The 21927-nt window shown below is 43.0% G+C and overlaps 1 protein-coding gene across 2 annotated transcripts in view; it reads left to right on the top strand.

Moving 5' to 3' along the window:
- Positions 1-21927, top strand: part of BHLHA15 (basic helix-loop-helix family member a15) — a 56903-nt gene that overhangs the window by 23033 nt on the left and 11943 nt on the right. The window contains exon 2 of one of the 2 annotated variants that reach the window (XR_014225447.1): positions 18618-18708. The exons of the other annotated variant lie outside the window; for it this stretch is intronic. The gene's annotated coding sequence lies outside the window, so the exon portion shown is untranslated. Of the gene's footprint in view, positions 1-18617; positions 18709-21927 lie in introns of those variants that run through there. 2 annotated transcript variants of the gene reach the window in all.

Here is a 21927-nt window from a genome sequence, read left to right as displayed (position 1 = left end):
CACTTTTAAAGTAGTTTAGTAAATAAGGTGAAGCTGTGTTCACTTCAAAAACTCAATCGTGTGCAAGGTAAAAAAAAAAAAAAAAAAGTGTTGTTATAGGTGTAAGAGGGCTCCCTTAGTGGCAGGGGGCACTCGGTCAGGTCCCTCATTAGGAGCCCCCTGTAAAAATGTGGAACACAAGGATGTTGGGTTACCAATCCTCACCTGCGGGGGAACACCTTGCCATCTTGCAATCACAGGGCCTCCAATCACAGGGTCTCCACATACTGGTCTCTTGCCCAAGTTATATTTCAGGCCCCCTAGGGTATACCCCAGATTAGGCACAACAACATCCCAGTTCACCCAATAAAAGAATGGCCAGTTGGCACTCACGTTTCTGAATGGTTTACTCACCAGCCGTTAAAAAGTTTGTCTAGTGGCATAACAGTTCTTCATATGTTTGCATTGTTTTTGAGGACGAAAACTGTGGTGATCAAACGAAAATCGCACAATCTGGTATCTTATGATAAACATTTTCATGTTTGTCACTTCAAATAATTTCAGATTTACTGTCGCGATCAACCTCGAAGGCTGTGTACTAATGATCAGATTATCGTACGATCGCTGTGAAAGAACATTACATTGTGTTACAATACTGGTTGAAGATAAAAAAGATTCCTCAAAACAGTCATAATTTTTATACCTAAGACATTCCACGTGTGCCACACACAGGCGGCAGTGGTAGGAGAATCATTATCTAATAATTATTTTTATAAGAAACAATTGTCCAGATGATCTTGAACTTTTGCCAGTTATGTATTACATTAAGAATTTATGCACTGGCATCTACAGCTGCAAGAAAAAGTATGTGAACCCTTTGGTATGATATGGATTTCTGCACAAATTGGTCATAAAATGTGATCTGATCATCATTTAAGTCACAACAATAGACAATCACAGTCTGCTTAAACTAATAACACACAAAGAATGAAATGTTGCCATGTTTTTATTGAACACACCATGTAAACATTCACAGTGCAGGTGGAAAAAATATGTGAACCCTTGGATTTAATAACTGGTTGAACCTCCTTTGGCAGCAATAACTTCAACCAAACGTTTCCTGTAGTTGCAGATCAGACGTGCACAACGGTCAGGAGTAATTCTTGACCATTCCTCTTTACAGAACTGTTTCAGTTCAGCAATATTCTTGGGATGTCTGGTGTGAATAGCTTTCTTGAGGTCATGCCACAGCATCTCAATCAGGTTGAGGTCAGGACTCTGACTGGGCCACTTCAGAAGGCGTATTTTCTTATGTTTAAGCCATTCTGCTGTTGATTTACTTCTATGCTTTGGGTCATTGTCCTTTTGCAACACCCATCTTCTGTTGAGCTTCAGCTGGTAGACAGATGGCCTTAAGTTCTCCTGCAAAATGTCTTGATAAACTTGGGAATTAATTTTTCCTTCGATGATAGCAATCCGTCCAGGCCCTGACGCAGCAAAGCAGCCCCAAACCATGATGTCCCCACCACCATACTTCACAGTTGGGATGAGGTTTTGATGTTGGTGTGCATTTAGAAAAGCAACCAGTCCTCTTTTTTTTTTTTATTGTTTTAAAAAATGGCTGGATCTGGAAGGAATATTTTTTTTCTTGCTGGATCAAACTGGTTTTCACTTCATGGGGGGGTTGCCTTCCTCTGGATCAATCGTGGGTATAGGATTCTTTGTATGGAGGTTTTCTAATTGTTTATTTTATTTATTTATTTTTTCTATTGGCTGAGCAAAATGGACTGTTTTTTTTCAACCTAACTCTGTAACTATTGGACAGATCAGTAGACCACCAATCCACACTGTGATTAGACAAAAAATAGGGGGTGCCACTCAAGGCTCCAGCCAGGTCCTCTCCTGTAGTACACTGCTGGGAGTGCTGGCAAGAACAGAGCTCATCCCAGCTCCAATGATACAAGAGACAAAAAGGTCCTATGCACCGCACATCACAGCAAGACCCTGTGAATATTGGCTGGGCTCCAGCCAAGCCACGCCCTCAATGCGTTTCACTCTGCTCAAGGAGCTTAAATATGGGGAACCATGGTGAAAGCGTTTGTTCCCCAACATTTCATATTCCTGGTATGTGTCTGCTGTACCATAAACTTGTATGAGAAAGTATCCTGCTCTTTGTATTGCCTCCTTTGTGTGAAATTCCTTGTGTTCCTGCCAGTCCCTTTGCTTTCCTATTAAAACTGACTACACTAGGCATGAGAGCACAGCATGGTCAGTTCTCTAGCTGTGCTTAGAACTCAGCCTGCTCTCCTCCAATAATCAGACTTCCTGACATGAGCCCTCTGCACAGCCTTTCACTGGGAAGATCAGTGTGCTGCTGCTTCTCCTCCCACCAGCTCTTATGCAGCTGAGAATAGAGGTAAGGTACTCACTTAAAAAAAATTAAAAGAAGGTATTTATAATGTTTTTTTAAATCTATACAAAAATGTTTTGCCTTTTATTTTGATTTTCAACCTAGAAGATTGCTTTACAAGGTTATCGTTTACAATCACTTTAAGCTCTGGGGCGGAGTGAAATGTGTTGAGGTGATGTGCGGCACATAGGACCTTTTTTGTGCCTTGCATCAATCCACACTGTTGCAACACTGCTATACCTGTACTGCCAATCACTGACATCTACACTAATTTAGTACTGCTTCTCATTGACATTTACACTGTTGTACATGTACTGCCTGTCACTGACATCTACAATGCTGCAACACTGCTCTACTTGTTTAGTCTACCACTGACTTTACCACAGCTGTATTTCTACTGTCTACCACTGACATCTACTCTGCTGTACTTGTAGTATCTACCACTGGCTTTAACCTATTGTACTTGTACTGTACATCACCGACATCTACTCTGCTGTACTTGTACTATCTACCACTGACTTCAACCTACTGTACTACTACTGTATATCACCGACATCTACTCTGCTGTACTTGTACTATCTACCACTGACTTCAACCTACTGTACTACTACAGTATATCACCGACATCTACTCTGCTGTAGTTGTACTATCTACCTCTGACTTCAACCTACTGTAATACTACTGTATATCACGACATCTACTCTGCTGTAGTTGTACTATCTACCTCTGACTTCAACCTACTGTAATACTACTGTATATCACCGACATCTACTCTGCTGTACTTGTACTATCTACCACTGACTTCAACCTACTGTACTTGTACTGTATATCACCGACATCTACTTTGCTGTACTTGTACTATCTACCACTGACTTCAACCTACTGTACTTATACAGTATATCACCGACATCTACTCTGCTGTACTTGTACTATCTACCACTGACTTCAACCTACTGTACTTATACTGTATATCACCAACATCTACTCTGCTGTACTTGTACTATCTACCACTGACTTCAACCTACTGTACTACTACTGTATATCACCGACATCTACTTTGCTGTACTTGTACTATCTACCACTGACTTCAACCTACTGTACTTATACAGTATATCACCGACATCTACTCTGCTGTACTTGTACTATCTACCACTGACTTCAACCTACTGTACTTATACTGTATATCACCATCTACTCTGCTGTAATTGTACTATACTATCTACCACTGACTTCAACCTACTGTACTTATACAGTATATCACCGACATCTACTCTGCTGTACTTGTACTATCTACCACTGACTTCAACCTACTGTACTTATACTGTATATCACCATCTACTCTGCTGTACTTGTACTATCTACCACTGACTTCAACCTACTGTACTTATACAGTATATCACCGACATCTACTCTGCTGTACTTGTACTATACTATCTACCACTGACTTGAACCTACTGTACTTATACAGTATATCACCGACATCTACTTTGCTGTACTTGTACTATCTACCACTGACTTCAACCTACTGTACTTGTACTGTATATCACCGACATCTACTTTGCTGTACTTGTACTATCTACCACTGACTTCAACACTGCTGTGGTACCTTTACTATCTGTTACCAACATCTACACTGCTTCATTACTGCCGTACCTGAGTTCTTTGTTACTAAACATTGCATTTAATGCTGATTCAATACCATTAGAAACCCTATACCCACATAGAGATACAGCAGATAAGTAGCATGTTCAGGGCCGCTGATAAGGCAGTACAGCCAGCCCTCCTGTAGGGGGCCCGAGCCTCATCAGTCCAAAATGGGGCCCGGGCACCTGCAGGAGAGGAGAGCTGCTGTACTGTCTTGTGACTCCTGTGAAACCCCTGGCACTGCTGCTAGCTTTCTCCCTCTGTTCTCCAGTCACTTTATTTAACCAGCTGTTCTATGCTGGCTTTGTTCTCGGGCTGCATCCCGATTTTGGAGCAGTGGGGACAGCTAGACTATCTCTCTCTCTCTCTCTGCATTTGCCTTGCAATTGTTACACTGCTGGTGCTGGGTCCTGCAACTTCCCCTCCCCCTGTGATCGGTAATGTACTCTTGCAGCGAGGAAGAAGTCTTTTACCTGCCCCTCCTCCTTCCTGAATCCCGAGCTCTGCTCTCCTGACCTCACCATGCACTTTGTGCACTGTAACCTGCAGTGGCTGAAGGGCTTGAATGTTGTATGTATCTGCTGAAAACGGGGTGAGTGGGGGGGGAGGGGGTGAAGATGAAAAAAGTTCAGAATTCCTGCTGATGCACATCTCCACCAGGCCATTTCTATAAGACACCCCTGAGATCCCATTCACACTAAGCAGAGCAGGAATGCATGTTACCGCTCATATATATATAATTATTTTTTTTTTTTTTAAGCTTGTTTTTTACACATAGGGAAGCCCATTCACTTGAATGGGCTGCCCTACCTTTTGACAAACACACCATAGAAGGTCTAGAACATTTTCAGGTGTGTGGCTTTGCAAGTTTACCACATGATTAAAAATGAATGGCACCACAATCACTATGTGATTTTGCATTACATTTTTAAAATGCGTGAGAAAACATGCGTTTCCCATACACATGTTCAGGAAATGCAGAGTGTTAATGCAGCCTAAGGACTCTTTTACATGGGTGGCTGAGCCATGGATTTACTGCCACCCCTGGCTGTGTATCCGAATCCTAACAATGCAGTCACATAGGGCTGTACACATGCTGTGGCTGAAATGTTTTACTACACAGCTGCTGCAGAGTTGGACATGTAGCACCACCTATCACACTGGGTTCACACTGTTGTGTGGAGCGGCTCACAATAGGGGATCTAGTGCGTTCCTGTTCTCCATTTCAGGAATGAATCAGGCCCAAATTCTTGGCTCAATTCAGACCTGAAACAGACCAGAAAACGCACAGGACTCTTCTGCAAACCGCTCTGCAGCCGCCCCAGAGCTTTGTGAACTGGGTGCATTAAGAGCCAGTCACACTCTCCTGACATACGAATTGGATGCAGAAAAACCCACGTCCAATTCGCATCATTGTGAACCCAGCCTTACCCCCCTTTTCAGTTAAAAGGGGCTGATCTGCAACTGCAAGCCAAACACCTGACTCAGTTGCAGCGTGGTTTCGCAATGTAAAATTACCATTCAGCAATTTTAAAAAAGTATAACAAAATACAGGTGTCAGGAAGCAGAGTTAGCAAGGGTATGATTTCTGTCATGGCTGCAAAACCGCATTGTGACCATGGCATTTTAGCAGAAATGAAATTTGATATTTTTTTTTGGGGGGGGGGGGGGCCCTATCAGGTAGGCTGTAGGGGGCCCCGTAATTTCTAACAGCAGCCCTGAGCATGTTGACCACTTCACAGTGATCACAGTGGCTCATAGCAGCAGATCTAGTCTGTAGATTACCTGTACTTGCTGATTAGTATCTGCCCTTAGTGGCCATTACTAGAGTGAGTCTGTTATCCAAAAAAATACATATCATATGGGTCTAAGTGTACTACCCATAAAAAATAAAGGCACTATTAGTAGTATAAAGCTGTCTTTGGGAAAATGAATTTCTTCTTTTTATAATATTTAGGAGAATGCTCATTATCCTGATTAGTGAACTATTGTGAGTAAATGGTTTCTTTCTGCTGCTTTTGTTATGAGGAATCCCTATTATACTGTGGCATATAGGTGATCTTTGAGTTCCCATTGCTGGCTGGCCATGCTGGTACTTTTTAATGCAGAACTGTCAGCACAAGTATGAGGATAAAGCAGTTGCTTCTAGTGGGACGGTGAAGTAAGTATAAAGAAAAATTGGTTAAAATAGTGTTAGAGCTTAATTCGAGGGTTAATTTAGTTTAATGTTAGAGTCATGGATTAGGAAATGTGAATTGTAAGTCATGATCGTGATACAAGTGACACGGTGGGCGGGGGGGGGGGGAAGGGTGGGGGTTATTGTGAAGAACAGAACATGCAGAGAATAAAGGTCAATACTATGTGGGTCACTGCGGTTTAACAGGGCACACCGTTAGCATTATTAGCAGGTCAGGTTGATGCACAGTCTTTGGCAGCAACCTTGACAGAGTTTCCAAATTCTCTATTTCTATGTTGTTGGAATATAAACATCTGCAGAGTCTTTTCTACTGTGTACTGTAAATAGTTATAAAAAAAATAAAATAAATTCGAATGGCAATGAAATTTTTATTTTTTTTTGTAAATTGGGAAAGTATAAAACCCACCCTCCTTCAGGTTTTATTCCTATATCCCTGCTGGGCACATTTCCAAACATTTCCTGTCTATGTGATGGGTGTTAGAAGTGGAGGTGATGAAAAATTTTACATAACGTGTCCAGTGAAGTTTTTGTTTGTTTTTGTGTATCCCCATTAGGGCAAATTTCCAACACACCCTGTCCGGGTGATGGGTGTTATCATAGGATGTAAAGGGAAATATATTCAATCCAAAACTAAAAACAAAGTTTTGGGTGAAAGTAAAGTGTGTACCTGCCTCACGTAAAATGAGAGCGTTGGCAGTAGAAGCATATTTTAGTTTAATTTTCATCTTCACTTGTGTGTGTTGACTTAGGTTGGAACTCTTTAATCCAGTACACTACAATCCGGAAAACCCAATAATATGGCATGGTTTTAAGCAAGTTATATATCCCTTCTGCTCAGCAAAGTAACTTTCAGTCACTTAAAGCGGAGTTCCGGCCACAAAATCGTTACTTTAGATTTTATGGCATCCGCTTCCTTATTGTCACAGGTACTAGAATTGGATATTCCCGTTTTTTTTTTTTACTTACCTTTTTTCAGAAGATAATATACTCACCTTTCCTTCCACTTCCTCCTTCCTCAGCCACGGCCCGCGTCGTCACTTCCTGTCCCGCAATGCGTCCTGGGAGCTCTTACTCGTCGCTCCCAGGATGCAATGGGCAGTGACGTAGGCGGCCGGCCGCTCCTCTCTTCGCGTTATTTCCAAACAGGAAATGACGCGATGTTAGGCGGAGCCCAGTGCGGACGCTGCTGTCCCTATGGAAACACATACCATGCCGATCGCATAGTACTGGGCATGCGCGAGATTACGCGCTGGATTCACCGGCCTCCTCCCTCTAGAAGCAGGAAGCAGGGCAGACATTTCCCCACTGCGGACTCGGGTAACCCAGGCAAAGATGGCCGCGCTCTGCAAACATTATATAAAGTACGATTTTATGATTGCCTAAATGTTATCTAACTGTATAAAACCGGATTAGCTGATACATAAAGGGCGGTGCGTCACTGTTTGGGAGTTATTTAAAAAAAAAAATGATTCTGTGGCCGGAACTCCGCTTTAAGTGGCTCCTTTTATTGTTTATCACTGCCAATAATTAATTGCCTTTCCTGTAAAATTATATGGCGAGAAACGGGTTGTGAAAGAAACACCGAAGCTAAAACGGCTAACCTTTTTTCTGAAAAAGTTTAGTTACCTGGCTGCCAAGCTGTAGCAACTGTGAATCTAGCTGTAAATCTAGACAAAATAAAAGAATCACAGTTAAATGTAGGGACCAATACCTAATGGCTGATGTTCATAGACTGAAATCCAGGTGATCCATGGCAATTGTTTTGCTCATCTACTACTATAGTTTCCAAAGATGGTGATTCATGTTGGGAGGAGCAATGTTCAATGTCAGCATACATCGTTCTAGGACTATATTGTGGTCAGGTAATGGTGTGGTCAGGCCTCTACATATTGTAATTATATGTGATAATCAAATCATGTATGAGGAGAAGCTTAGCTTCTTAAAGGCTTAATTCACAAATATGATAATCTTTATTTTCAACCATGTGACTGTGCATTTCAAATCTCATTGGACTCAGCTGATCACAACTATCACTTTTTAAAATAGGAATCCTTATCATGGTGTGTTAGCTTTGTAAATTGAACCTTAAAGCAGTATAATACCCCAAAACAAACATTTCAATTTTAGATGTGGGTGCTGCTTTGGTTTTCTTTAAGGCTTTTTCCCCCTTTATTTTTACCTGATAATCAGGCCTCTAACAGTTCCTTCCGTTTGGTATCTCTACTCCACTGGAGGAGCAATGGAGACAACTTTCTAGTTAACTAATGAAGCCACCACATCTAAGAATTGGTAAGCTGCAATATATTACATTTTTGTTTTTGGGTTTATTACCACTTTAAATTGGAATGTTACCCATAACAACTTGATAAAAATAATGTTCTGTAGCAAGAAACATACATTCCACATTAATAATTATGTTACCAAAATGAGTGTGTGCTGTAAATTGACTCCAGTATTGTTACTGTTTCTTTCTTGCTGGAGGCTGCCATTTTGCTGAAGCCCAGAGCCCCTGGGCAACAGTTAGGTAGCCCATAGACGGTACAAATTTATTTTACGATAGATCAACTTGGTACATTCAGCCTGCCCATTAATGGATTTGAACCGTGTATGGCGGACCCTAATCTTTAGGCTGTCAGGAGGTCGGCCTCTACAAATTCAGCACAGTGCCTAAAAATAGAGAGCAACTGAGCATGTGCAGAGCAGGGTGAGGCAGTACATTACTGGGTTTTAAACAGTATAGGCACTTACTTTACATATACTATACCTGCAAATGAGTCCAGCCTGAAGTGATCTAGCAGGAATTCATTTTCTGGCTGAAGTTCCACTTTAAGTCTGTAACAGAAATATAAGATGACCATGTCTACTGATTTAATTGTGAAGTGGTGCTTTATATTTCTACAAGGTAAAAAAAATCAGAAAATTATGTAATTATGAGCTAAAGTACATGCATAGCCAAAAGTTTTGTAGAGAAGGGTCTTAACCGATCCCAGGTTATTTTCTGTGCTGTACCATTGGGGAAAAAATCTCTTCTTTCCTGTCCCAGAGATACAACAGAAAACTAGAGGGCGTGTATTAAAGTGAGGGAATTCCCCCTCTTAGACAGTTGCCCTCTCAAAAGGTGCCCCCACTGGAAGTTTTTTTTTTGGATTAAGTAGAGAATGGTCTTAACCGATCCCAGGTTATTTTCTGTGCTGTACCATTGGAGAAATTTCTCTTCTTTCCTGTCCCAGAGACGCAACAGAAAACTTGAGGGCATGGATCAAAGTGAGGGAATTTCCCCTCTTAGACAGTTGTCCCCTCAAAAGGTGCCCCCCACTGAAAGTTTCCCCTTACCTTTTGTTGTAGGGACAACTCCCAAATTTATGATTTCGCCTCACTTTTTTATATGACATTGGTCTACAGTACAAATAGAAGGGTGGACCTCCCCAATGGGGTCGCAGACGGTAATAGTACCATGACAGAGGTTCTAACCCTCCCCCACTAAATCCAAAGTTTAAAGGAAAAAGTTTTGCCTAGCGATACACTTTAAGGCCTTATGCACACTGGACGTTTTTACAGATGCTGTTTTCGGCGTCAGACGTTTTTTTCTGCAGCCACAAAAAACTCCCCAGCATGTTATCCTATGTGTCCATGCACACATAGGCTGTTATCAGCAGTTTTTGGCAGGGGCGTTTTCTGGCTGGAAAAAAACCCCAGAATTAGTTGGTTTTGAGAGGAGTTTTGCATCTGTAAAAACATAACTGATAAAAGCTTAAAAACGCTGAAAAGGTGGTTATTCGGCGCTTATCAGCCTTTTTGAGCCATAAGCTTTTTTGGGAGTATAGTTTTGCTAAAAAACGCTACAGCTGAAAAACGCTAAAAAAACGCTGAAAAAACTCTACTGCAAAAAAGATGAAAAACTCCTTCTATAGCTACAGCTTTCTCCTGGCGTTTTGATAACGTCCAGTGTGCATGAGACCTAAGGCTCCATTCATACCTGAGCGTATCATTTTCGGTCGTTTTTCAGGCGTTTTTTTCAGGAGTTTTTTGCAGGTGTTTGGAGACAGGCATTGACATCTAACAAAAACGTCTGGAATCTGCCAAAAAAGAAGCTTGTGTACATTTTTGAGCTTCAGGCGTTTTGCTTCAGGCAACAAAACGCTCATATGTGAACAGGGGTCATTGAAATGAATGGGATTTTGCTTGTTTGGCGTTTAGAGATGAACGTTTTATGAGCTGAAAAATGCTCAGGTGTGAACATGGCCTTATGGTTACATATTACACGTTTGACAGCAAAATCCCCAGAAGTTGTTTTTAAATGTTAACAGGTTTGTCCTTGGTTCTTGAGCAGATGTCAAACAGCACATATGAGAAGGCAACAAGTTCAAGCTTACAACTGCTTTGCAGTGTCTAAAAAAACTCTCCATGATATTGACTGAAACTTGATAAATATGTGATATAAGAATGTGTCACTTCAAAGCCTAGTCTCAGCACAAATAAGCTCACAACTGCACCATTATCAGTCACACATTTAAAAAAATATAGTATTTGCTATTTCCTTTAAAAGTAAAAAAAATAAAAATAAATAGTAATAATAGAAATAGTGTATGGCCACCCTGGAACCTAGGTGGTTGATTGATGCTCATCTAGAATGCTTAGATTTGCCGGAGGTATTCAGTTAGAATCTAGTGTTTATCCTAGCCTGGAGATATACACACAGTGCATTTTTAAAGTTTAGCTGTGGACTTTGCTTTCCAGGTAGGTTTGTTGGCTCAGCTATCAGGAGGGCATTGTGATCTGTATTTTATTTGTAATACTCTTTCATCAGGACACGTGTGAGGCATCCAAAACACTTTCTGGAAAAAAAAAATGCAACCTGGAATTTTATAAGTCACTTAACCCTCCAATGACTACAGATCTTTTCAATTATTTTATCAATGAGAAAAGAACATTTCAGGGTGTCAAACATATATAAGCTAGTTTATGTACAGGAACTTTAAGACTCCATTCACATATAGGCGTTTCGGATCGTGAGGAGAATTCCTGCGATTCTGCCTGCGATCCCGAACCATTGCAAGTTGCGGGACACCCGCTCGATTCCCGTGACTTGCAATGGCACCCCAAATGCGGCGCGATTTTGCCACCATTGACGCCTGACAAATCGCGACAAATGGCGCAAACAGACTCGCAGGATGCCTGTCGCCAAAAAGAAGTACAAGAACTTCTTTTGGGCGACAGGCGTTCCGCAATTCTGTTTGCGTGATTTTACCGTGATTCGTAGGGCGACGATCACGGCAAAATTGCACCACGTTTGGGGTGCCATTGCAAGTCACGGGAATTGAATGGGCGTCCCGCGACTTGCAATGGCTTTGGATCATGGGCAGAATCGCGGCAATTCTGCCCGCGATCTGAAACGCCTATGTATGAATGGAGCCTAATAACATTATCAGATAGTTACATAAATACATAGTGACAGTTAAGGCCCGTACACACGTACCGATCGTCGGCATACAAACGTCGGCGGACGAAAGATCTGCCGATTGTACGCGTGTTAGTATGGTGCCTCCGACAGCTGTCTGTGCACAATCCGCGGACAAAAGTCTTTCTTGCAAACATGAAAATTTTTGTCTGCGGACACCAGAACGGACGATTGTTCGCCTGTCAGTACAGAATTCGGCCGACAGACCGCAGATTTGCAAGACTGGGCATGCTCAGAAAATAAAAAACACAGGGAAAGTTAACCATTACATGACATCACTTCTGCAGTCAGCTGAAGTCTGCGGACAAAATTCTTGTGCTGTCCTTGTGCTGTCTTTGCACTTTTCAACAGACACCGACATCCCGGGGAGAAAAGACGAACATTTGTATGACGACGATCTGCGTGTGTGTACGGGGCTTTACATAGTCTGGTTGATAAAAGACAAAAGTCCATCTAGTTCAACCAAAAAAAAAAGGGGGGGTCATACAATCTTATATACACAATCTCTTACCCACAGATGATCCAGAGGAAGGCAATAAAAACCCCAGCAAAGCATGATCCAATTTGCTCCAGCAGGGGAAAAAATCCTTCCTGATCCCCTGAGAGGTAATCGGATGTTTCCTGGTTTAACTTTACCTATAAATGTTAGTATCCAGTTATATTATGTACATTTAGGAAAGAATCCATAAATACATTTAGGAAAGATAAGAAAGACATTTTGGTTTTATCTTTAACCTCCCCTTCTAAACATGTTTCGTGACCAGAGTTTTTTTTTGAAGCTTAAAAATGTCTCTTTAGGCAGCTCCTATCACTGAGCTGGGTCCAATCATTCCTTCTTCATTAGCCTTCCTTTTAGTCTATGAGGCCATCCCTCCAGGGCTGGCCCAAGACATTGTGCTGCCTGGGTCCAAGAATGAAATGCTGCCCCCACCCCCCCCCCCCAAAAAAAATTCACGCCCTCCAAAAGGCCCCCCACATTCTATAGGACTATGAAAGCAGTCAGAGGGGTGTGAGTGTGTACGGAGTGACAGCAGGAGCAGGGCAGGGCAGTAGACACTGGGCAGATGAGCGCACCAGGCTCTCTTTTTCATAATACAGAAGAATGCGGGGCTGCGGGCATAATACAGAAGAATGCAGGGCTGCGGGCATGGTACAGGAGAATGTGGGGCTGCGGGCATGGTACAGGAGAATGCGGGGCTGTGGGCATGGTACAGGAGAATGCGGGGCTGCGGGCATGGTACAGGAGAATGTGGGGCTGCGGGCATGGTACAGGAGAATGCGGGGCTGCGGGCATGGTACAGGAGAATGCGGGGCTGCGGGAATGATACAGGAGAATGCAGGGCTGGGGGAATGGTACAGGAGAATGCGGGGCTGCGGGCATGGTACAGGAGAATGCGGGGCTGCGGGCATGGTACAGGAGAATGCGGGACTGCGGGCATGGTACAGGAGAATGCGGGGCTGCGGGCATGGTACAGGAGAATGCGGTGGTGGGCATGGTACAGGTTAATGCGGGGCTGCGGGCATGGTACAGGAGAATGTGGCGGCGGGCATGATACAGGAGAATGCGGCGGCGGGCATGGTACAGGAGAATGCAGGGCTACGGGCATACTACAGGAGATGCAGTGCTGCGGGCATTGTACATGACGCTGCATCTTCTGTAGTATGCCCGCAGCCCCGCATAATAGCAGGTAGTGTGGCTGTGGAGGAGTGTCACTTACCTGTTCCTGAGGCTTTAGATTTGAAAATGGTGCGGCCCTGCGCCAACACGTCACCGCGCATGCGCCACCGCCGCTCGGAAAAGCCTGCGCATGTTCGGCTATTCCCAGAAATAGCCGAACATGTACGGGTTTTCCCGAGCGGCGGTGCCGGCGCATGCGCAGTGTGCATGTCAGGCCGGCCGCGGACCTTTTTTTTTTTACTTCAGCCGAAGAAGAGAAGAGGCGGCTGGGGGCCGCCCCTGTCTAAGTGCCGCCTGGGCCTTAACCATTGATACAAGGCAGGATGGATCCATGCTTTCATGTTGTTCACGCCCAATTCTGACCCTACCATCTGAATGTCGCAGTTAAAACTGAGACTCATCGGACCAGGCAACATTTTTCCAGTCTTCTATTGTCCAATTTTGGAGATCCTGTGCGAATTGTAGCCTCAGTTTCCTGTTCTTAACTGACAGGAGTGGCAACCGGGTGGTCTTCTGTTGCTGTAGCCCATCTGCTTTAAGATTCGATGTGTTGTGCATTCTGCATACCTTGGTTGTAATAAGTGGTTATTTGAGTTACTGTTGACTTTTTTATCACCTCACCGCCTATTCTCCTCGGACCTCTAAAAACCAACATTTTTGTCCACATAACTACCGCTCACTATATATTTTCTCTTTTTTAGACTATTCTTTGTAAACCCTTGAGATGGCTGTGCGTGAAAATTCCTGTAGACTTCTGTCAGACAGGGCCACCACACACTGATTGAAATTCATCTAGGTCCCTGCTGGTCCCTCTTTGGCCAGCTTTAGATGGCCCCTTCTTTTGCTGTAAAGGATAGGAGAGTTTAGTAACACTAAGTAAACCATATTCTTTATATTTTCTGCATTTGCAACTTTATACAACAAAAGCCTTTGTCACTACATGAAACCTGTACCTCTATGCAAATGTGCATGTCATTGTCAATGTTCTATCATTTTCAATTTTATTTAAGGATCAAGTAATACAGCAGGTGTTTGTTGGTTTCAAACATCTGTAGAAGATGAATATTTTGGTACTATGAAGCACTTTCAGTGTTATTCAGTAAGGTGATGTTAGGGGTTTATGTGCAAAGCACAGAGTTCAGTTTTGTCTAGTCAGGTCAGGATTTCTGATGGTTACTGTGGATTGTTGCAGGTTTCACATCATCCTTGCCTTTTTTTCCTTTCTGTATACTGAATTAATCTTTTTTTTTTTTTTTTTTTTTTTTAAGAATCAAAATTTTATTCCGATTTATGTAAGTAACAAAGAAATACACAATAAGGAGGTCATAGGAGGTTAACCATACCGAGTAAACGTACATGTTCATATAACACAAATTGAGTTGACAAAATCAATCTATTACCAAGAAAAATTACATGGTAATGTACAGGTCAGGTGTATAGCACAGTAGCACAATAGAAAATTCACCAAGGCCTTCCACCCCCCTCCGCGTCATCGTCAACACGGGTGCGGGAGAGTAGGGGAGTAGCTGACCCAAGCGAAGTCGGTCAGGAATGAAGAACTATAGGAACAACCGGAAGGGAAAAGGAAAAGAAAAAAAAAACAGGTGGAGGGGAAGTGGGGATATCAGATCCCACAGAGCGGTGTCTGTTCTATTACTGTTTGAGGTTAGCCAGAGCCTGGCTGAAATGAGGAATGGGTATGGGGCTACGGCTATCAAGTTGTCAATTGTTATGTGGGGGTTATAGTTAGTCTGCTGTGATCTCGGAGGAATAATGCAGTACATCCAGCCAGACCAAATATCCTTAAATATTTCATACTGGTTTTTAGCAGTGTAAATCCAACGCTCTGCCTCCATGGTGGCATCCACCTCCCTTTTCCAATCTAAGATAGTGGGACAGGTGGACTATTTCCAATACCTGGGAATCAGATCTTTGGCTGTGTTGTGTAAGTGTGGAGTTACAGTTCTTTTATATATTTTTAAAGAGGATGGCACCCCATCTAAGTGAAGAGGGGAACTCTCTATGGGTCGCAAAGCCGTCTTTCTGATCAACAGGGCAATTGCCTCCCAAAACACCCTGATCTTATGACGAGACCACCATAAGTGGAAAAAAGTGCCCCGTTGTCCTCACCCTCTCCAACAAGTGGCATATGCTGTCGGAAACATTTGAGCAACGCGGGATGGTGTTTTGTACCATGTGGAAATAAATTTATATGAGGATTCCTGGATATGTAAGCTAACAGAAGTAGAATGTTTAAATTTAAATATCCTCTGGTCCTTATAGAGGGTAAACTCCTGGTCCAATTATTTTTCCCATTCCTTAATGTAGTACGGGACTATGGAGAATTGTGAGTTCAACACTAGTTTGTACATTTGGGATAATAAAATGTTTAGAATCTGGGAGGTTAATACATAAAGACTCGAAGGAAGTAAAGGGGGCTTTAATTTATGAAGAAAGTTTTAAATTTGGAAATGGAAATGTCTCCAGTTTGCAAAGGGGATAACACCCATGGAGGATTGTAAAGTAGCAAGATGCATTATGGTACCCTGTGGGGCAAATTCAGCACAGGCTACTTTCCCATTGGAGCCCCAAGACCCAAAGAAGCCTTGTTCTTTCCCTGGTGGGAACCATGGGTATCCTCCCAGTGGTGCTAGAGGAGATATCTGGGGGGGCAAAGCGACCTGTCACTTTCAAACGGTCCCAAATAGCTAAGGAGGATCAGGTCAGGGGGAGGTCTAATCGGATGGTCCCCTAGAGTTGGTGGGAATCCAGGGGGCTTCTGACAGATTTCTGTCTGCCTGCCATTGTTTTTTCTAATGGAACCCAAACTTTGCTAGCAGAGTTATGGCACCAGTTCAAGATACATACAAGGCACATGGCCTAGTAGTAAAGAGCCATGGCCGGAAGACCAACTCCCCCCTCTGATTTTGGTCTACATAAGAGATCGTAAACTAGTCTGGGATGTTTGTCTGGCCATACAAAAGTCAGGAAGGATCTGCGTAATTTTTTTGAAAAAAGTCTGTAGGTGGGCAATTGGTATAGTAAATAAGGCATAACGTTTTCTGGGAAGGATTGTTATCTTAAGGACATTTATCTGTCCAAACCAGGTAAGCTGTAAACCTCTCCAAGTCTGAAGGTCTTTAAGTATCCCCGCCAGTAGGGAACAATAATTGAGGTGGTACAATAAAGTCAGGTCTGGGGAGATACGGGTCCCCAAATATGGTAATGAACCCTTATGCCACACAAATGGGAAAGATTGCTGTAAAGATGATGCCATTGCAGCTAGGACATGGATAGGCAGAAGTTCTGACTTCTCGAAAATAATTATGAAATTTGAAATTTGTCTGATCTTCTGCACGTCGGCCATCAGTACCGATAGAGCAATTATGGGGTTTCAGAGGTAAAATAACAAATCATCTGCATTAGCAGATAGATTGTGTTCTAAGGCACCGATACGAATCCCTGAAATGTCTAGGTTGTTCCTTACAATACACAAAAATGGTTCTAGAACTAAGGCTGAATAAATCATTTTTCATATATAAGTATTCATTTTATGCAAAATACTAACAAATACAAAAATGGCAAAGATGTTATATAGCTTAAAATATGTCCCAATTATGTTGTTCAATGCACATTTGATATTTGTTTGGTTTGGATGACAAATATGCATTCAATAAGAGAGGAATTACCACAGTATAGTGTGTTGGGGCATCAATTTTTATTTTCACCTGGCAGTCCTGTAAATTGTACACATGTCCCTTTGTGGCCATATTAATTTCATAGTATTTTGGGTAGAAACCTATGTTGTCACACGGACTGGACTTCAAACATCTATCACCTTGAAATTGAGGTCTGGGGAGGTCCCGAAATCCTGGTGTAGGATTTTTTTTTGCACCATGTTGTATATTCTGCTTTGACCTCAATATATTTCTGAGGTCTACTATGGACAGCTGACTTTTATATATATTTATATATATATATATATATATATATATAAAACATGGCATCACTGTCAGCTGGACACTCCAACACAGTGTTATTCAGGTCAAGTGCTGGATAGATTTGTGTACAACTAGACAACAAGCACATCTGCCTTTGTTCTGTTCCATAACATACTAGATTGATAAGACCAGGGGCGTAACTACAGGGGTTGCAGGGGTTGCGATTGCTACCGGGCCCCATGCTCCAGGGGGCCCAGTAGCAAACCAGTGGGTGAACTTCCAGGATTGCAAAAGTCACACTTGCGACCGGGCCCTGGCATTGCACCACTGTGGGGAGGCCCAAAGATTGCAGGAAGGGAGCCCACTGCAGAACTTGTGAAAGGATCCTGCTGCGGGACCGTAATAAAAGGCCATGCAACGAGAGTAAAGAGCCCCAGGATTAGTGGGAAGAGCCCTGGGCTTGAAGGGAAGGGCCCCGGCCAGGGATCTGGGGGGGCCCTTCATGGTTTCTTGCATCGGGGCCCTGAAGGCTCTAGTTACGCCTCTGGATAAGACAATTAGGTTACAGCAGAAAGATTAAAGGAGAAATAGGTCCATGTCGTTCTGCACTCCTGTTGGCCATTTTCAGCCGAAAGTGGGCTAAAGCGTCACTCAGCTGGTCCACGCTCTGGAGAGATCCTGACCTTAATGTCGGTAGCAATCCCGATGCCTAGAACGACAGCTGGTTTAAGCCTGGTACACACTAGGCTTTCGTCCAGCAGGCAGAATGAACAACAACTGGCAGATCGCAGTACTAACAAAAGCGATGTTAGTACATTGATCTCCCCTGTTGTGCTATTGTTTTCTGACAGGGGGACTGCCCCCCGCCAGAACACACCAGTCAGTGCTTTCAGTCACTGGTTTTCCAGCATGCTCGTTAAACAGAAGCCAGTCCTGAGATCAGCTTCTTTTGAACAGGGAGTTGTACACATGGGCTGATTGAATCGTTTTCACAGATCTTTGCCCTGTGTGTTCCTAACATTAGCCTAGTAAAGCCTGAGCCAGTCGCTTCCACCCCTGCACAGTCCAGGGCTCCTGGAGGGGCAGAACAGAGAGCTGGTGACTGAAAGTCATAGGCTCGCTGCTCACTGAAGTTTGAGATTTGAGCAATCGGCGGTCTTTGATCGCCCAGTTCTAGAGGTAGTTCAGGTAGAGGCGGCGGGGGGCAGATGCAGCATCGGATCGATGCTGCATCCACCTAAGTGGATATGAATGTTTGTTTTTTTAATACCACACACTTCTCTTTTAAGTTGTTTGTGCTTTCTTCTCAGCCCATAGGAGGTGACATGGACACTGCATTTTGTCAAGATAAACTGGTATTTCTGTACTTGCTGACAATGTTCTTAGCTTGAAAAAAAAAAAACTGAAAACCAATGCAGACACCACATCTAAGGACTGGTAAGCTATGATCTACTAAATGTTTGTTTTAGGGTTTAGATATGCTTTAAAGTGGCCATATACATTATAAACCCATCTTTTACTATAGGGGTAGGCAACCTTGACAATTCAACTGTGGTGAAACTACAAATCCCATCATGCCTCTGTCTCTGGGAGTCATGCCGGTGGCTATGAGTTTTGCAATGTCTCATGAGGCTTGTAGTTTCACAACAGATGGAGTACCAAGGTTGCCTCATCCTGATCAGTAAAAACAAGATGGTCCCCATCATCAGGATATAGGAATCTTGGCAAAGTTGTAAATGTTTGAAAAGATTGTCTATAGTTTCTTTGTATATGAAAAGAGAACACCACAGTGACAAGGATATCGGTACCTTACATATACAAACACAACAAAGGATACATGCTTACATGCTCAGGCTGTGGAAAGAATGCTCTTTCCACAGCCTGAGCATTTGTGAACATCTAAGATTATTGAGTTTGGACCAGTCTGACTTGCACAATCTGTACTTATATATGTGTGTCAAGGAAAAATAGCTTTTTCAACATTCTGAGTGCTTCTTAACATCTAAGATTAATGGGTTTAAACCAGTCTGACTTGCATGATCTTTTTCATGCTGAACCAACTTCAAGCCTATGTGTGCTGTTTGAATTTCTATGTTGTCATAACAGATGTAAAATGGTTAGACTTCGGAAAGCTTGATATTGGGACGCAGTCACGTTAGCGATCTTGACAACAACACGAGTGCAGTGTATACTCACTTGCTTCTCTGGCATCACTTGTTTGCTGGCCTACCCAGTTCAGTGGCATGCTGTCGCTGCTCCAATTCTGCAGTGTTTTGGCTGGCAAAGAAGCAATGTGAAGTTTCCTTGGACATAAAAAGCATGGTGGTACCTAGAACAAGGACCTAGGACTGTCAGATATATTGTCGTATAGGTTTTAGCCTGAGCATTTTGTATCTAAGTTTTGCACAGGCTAAAAATATGGACAATTTCTGGGTTTTTCCTAAAGCAGAAATCTCCCAGTCCCATCACTTTCATATATTTCCCCTCTCAACTAATTAACACTTAAAGCGGAGTGCCATCCAAAAGTGGAACTTCCGCTTTAAGGCCTCCTCCCCGGCTCCTGTTTGTGAAACTGAGCTTTTGGGGGGTAGGGGGGAGCAGGTACCTGATTTTGACAGGTACCTGCTCCCACTTTTGTTCTGGTCACCTTTGGCAATCTGAAGCGGAAGTTCTCCTTCCTGAAGTCTTCTGGGAAGCAGAAGATGACAGGTTGTAGAAGACTTCGGGACCAGTCACTGAGCACAGCACCACTCGCGCATGTGCAGTGGGCACCAGGCTATGAAGACGCAAGCTGTCCCATCCGGGTGCCCATAGTAGAGATGCCAGCGCTGCCAAGGGAGGACATAGGGAGAACACAGCTGGGGTGAGTGCACCACTGGTTTGTGGGACAGATGACTGGCTGTTTATTAAAGTCAGCAGCTACACTGTTTGTGGCTGGATGTGACTGGAACTCTGCTTTTAGGCTCCATGTACACGGGACGCTGGAAATGGCCGTTTAGGAGCAGTTGGGCGTTTTTTTTAGAAGCCCCTGAACCCATCTACATTTTATCTTATCTGTCCATGTACACCAGGTCGTTTACAGTCATTTTCAGGCAGTTGCGTTCAGGGACTGTTTTTAGAACGCAATTATTTGCGTTCGAACGTGTTTCCCGGCGTTTCAAACGCACAAACGCGTCCGAACGCGCCTGAACGCGATGACCCTCGTTTAGCGTTCACGTTTTTCCATTTTAAAGGGGAATAATTTTTTTGACCTCTAGGAACGCTTCTAAACGCAAACGCCCGCAAACGCTGCTAAACGCCCGCTAAACGCGGGTACAAACGCGACCGAACGGACGTTTCAAACGTCCTAAAAATTCCAGCATTCAAAGGGACTTTTAACAACGTCCCGTGTACATGGAGCCTAACAGGTAACTCCACTTTCGTAGAAAAAAATATAGCAAATAAGAACAAAAACAATTAATTGAATTTAGCCACTTTGATAAATGTGCTGTCATGCTATGAGTAAAGGCCAATGAGATGCATGCCACTATTGGACTTATCTCTTAAATTTACATCTGACAGTTTTAGGGAGCTCTGACAGTGCAACTATCATTATACTCCTGAGGTCCTGGCAAACCCTCCCATCTGATGTCTGATCACAGAAGGCTTTGTATTCTGTGAATGGGCTCACTTAATGGAAAGCACTCTGTGGTTTGGCAGGAGGAGGAGAGGGATGGACACATTAGCTGTCCGTCTGCAGCATTAAGAACTGAAACCAGGTGGTCCAGGGTTGGAGCACCAGAAGCATAACGATTGTTGCCTTTCTGGCACTCAGAAAAAAAGTAAACTGAAAAATAAAGAGATAAGTCCACAATGTGGCATTGCACTTCGTTGGACCTAAAGTAGGAGTAAACTCCCATGCATGAATTTTACCTATAGGTATTGTAAATATCTCCTAAATGTGCATATGTGCATGCGCTCTGAAGGAATGGCATACCCATGCTGTTCCTTCAGAGTCCTGTCCCGCGCTCATGCGCAGGAGTGACATCATCGTGGCTGTGGCCACTAACACAGCTGGAGTCTGGGAACCTGGAAGGAAGACTAGCTGAAGATGGAAGCAACTTCAGTGGTTACAGCCCGCCGCTGGAGGGCTTCGCTCTAATGTAGGTTTCACATAATGTGCTAGTATGCGATGCATTGCCTTGCAGGTTTAAAAAAAAGAAAGAAAAAAACGTGGTTTAATACCGCTTTAACCCCTATTAATCCAGTACATTTTTCAAAGTAGCTAAATTCCTGGATTTAAGGCTATTATAATTACCTTTCCATTTTAATCTGCAGAGCTCTAAATTTCTGTAAAATTCAATGCAATGTAGCTTCCCAGAGGTGTTCTGTACAAATGCCTCTAAATATGTAATTTCCATGTAATTTCCTGCTTGTGTGATTGACTCACTGATTTTCACTGTCTGCACTACAAGATATAAGTCAAATTTTAGGCATTTCCTGCAATAGAAATTTCAGTTTTGTTAGAATACTCTGATTGGGCCCATTTACACAGACGTCCTGTTTGTTGTTTTTTCATCTGTCCTCTTCGGATGGAAAATGGACAGAAATTTGTTTATGGGATTTGTGGATGTAAATCAA

This window comes from Pelophylax lessonae, assembly GCF_965119305.1.
Source record: "Pelophylax lessonae genome assembly, chromosome: 6".
NCBI classification, from domain to species: Eukaryota; Metazoa; Chordata; class Amphibia; order Anura; family Ranidae; genus Pelophylax; species Pelophylax lessonae.
Note: the sequence above shows the minus strand (reverse complement) of the source record. Positions and strands in the feature narration are given on the sequence as shown.